The sequence below is a fragment of the Siniperca chuatsi genome, linkage group LG8 (genome assembly GCF_020085105.1).
Source record: "Siniperca chuatsi isolate FFG_IHB_CAS linkage group LG8, ASM2008510v1, whole genome shotgun sequence".
Lineage (NCBI taxonomy): Eukaryota > Metazoa > Chordata > Actinopteri > Centrarchiformes > Sinipercidae > Siniperca > Siniperca chuatsi.
The window spans coordinates 7,045,863-7,047,500 of record NC_058049.1 but is presented as its reverse complement, the minus strand read 5'-3'; the positions used below and the strand labels follow the sequence as shown (position 1 = coordinate 7,047,500).

The 1,638-nt window shown below is 31.1% G+C and overlaps 1 protein-coding gene across 3 annotated transcripts in view; it reads left to right on the top strand.

Moving 5' to 3' along the window:
• Window positions 1-1,223, top strand: part of gria2b (glutamate receptor, ionotropic, AMPA 2b) — a 53,489-nt gene extending 52,266 nt beyond the window's left edge. For all 3 annotated transcript variants that reach the window (XM_044205662.1, XM_044205659.1, XM_044205658.1), the window contains exon 16: window positions 1-1,223. This exon is cut by the window's left edge and continues 825 nt beyond it. The gene's annotated coding sequence lies outside the window, so the exon portion shown is untranslated.
• Window positions 1,224-1,638: the final 415 nt, after the last annotated feature.

Here is a 1,638-nt window from a genome sequence, read left to right as displayed (position 1 = left end):
ATAAAGAAAGAAAAAATACTAAACAGTGTCTAGTTCCATATTTTTAAAGCCAAATACATTGCATATGGGGGTGAGATGTTGAAATCATGTAATTAATTCCTATTCTAAACTTTCCTGTATATTTTATTCTTTACATTTGGTGTTGATATGAAATATATGTCAATGCTTGACATTTGGAATCAATCCTTCTATGTTTTTCTTGTTAGAGTTGGTGCAGCGATTTTGCTTTATACTTTTGTCTTTTTGTTTGCTTCAGTGCTTTTGTTGTTTGTATTTTTCTGATAAGGACCAGGGTTTCAAGAGGAAATTAACCTGTTTACACACCATGAATGCAAAACAAAAAATAGTACGGTATGGTATTATTGCATCACATTTTGAAGTGACATCAAAAAGAGACATCAACATCCACATGGTTTACGTGGTGGTTCAAAATGCCAAATAAGTAAGAGTGCCAAATTCTAGTGCCAGTAGATATGAATATAGTCTTAATATAATCAATCACTGTCATCTCAGTGAATGTAAATGATACATTCTGTAACTTTTGTAACTACATGTACAGTTGGTGGCAATGACAGTGCTAATACAATAGCCTTTTCGCTTTGTTTTCCAGTCTCCATGTATTTTGCATTGATCTGACAATGAAGTAGCACCAGTTGCATGTTGTTGCCGCAAATACTACATAAGTTTATTTCATTACTGCCAAACATGCGTTTTCATTTTAATGTTGAAGTTGTGAGGTTAACTGTTTGAAATTGGAAATACAATGTTAGACATATATACAATATATACATATATACATATATTTTATATAAAAAGTTTAAATATGAAAAATTATATCCCCTTTTCATTATATCGTCAAAGCTACACTGCTTCAATTGAATACTAAATTTGGTTACTTATTCAGAAAATACAGTATTTTTTTTTCAGTTATACAGTCATACCATAAGTTACTTACAACACTTATATAGACAACCACTTCTAATTTTATTTTATCTTTTCTGAAATTGACCTGTGAAGAGTCCGCCACTGCAACACAAAGGGAAGTAAACTGTACTATTATTATCACTGTTGTTTTTGTAATCAACAATAGAAACATATACCGTAGTTGCTTATCAATTTCATCACATTCAGGCTATTCTCACTGACATTTTGTATATGGAATGTGTGCTAACTTGTTTATTTTTTGGGACTCTTTCTAAATAAAAGTGGCTGATCTCTTGTTATCTCTCAGCGTGTGTCTGTTTATTTAGGATGAGTTGCTGTGTATCCTGAGTAAAGCATCACAGAACAAGTGATGCAATGTTTTTGTTTAACCCAGGCAATTAAACAGTCTTAATCGGACAGAAAAGTTTAAATAAGATGGAACATGGTTAGTTGACTTACTTAAATCATTTCAGGCAATTCAGAGCAATGAGTGCCAAAGTCTTAAAAGTAGAAGAAGATGAAGTGGTAGAATTAATCAGTTTATCAAAAGAATTTATGAGATTAAGAATTTCTTTCATCATTATGCCAATAGATGTCACAGTTAGTGTCATATTGTCTATTTTTTATAGGTAAAACAAAGATTATTATTTTAATATGGAATACCACATTTTCTAAAGTCACTATTTAACGATATAAGTGAAGTTGCCGACTGGT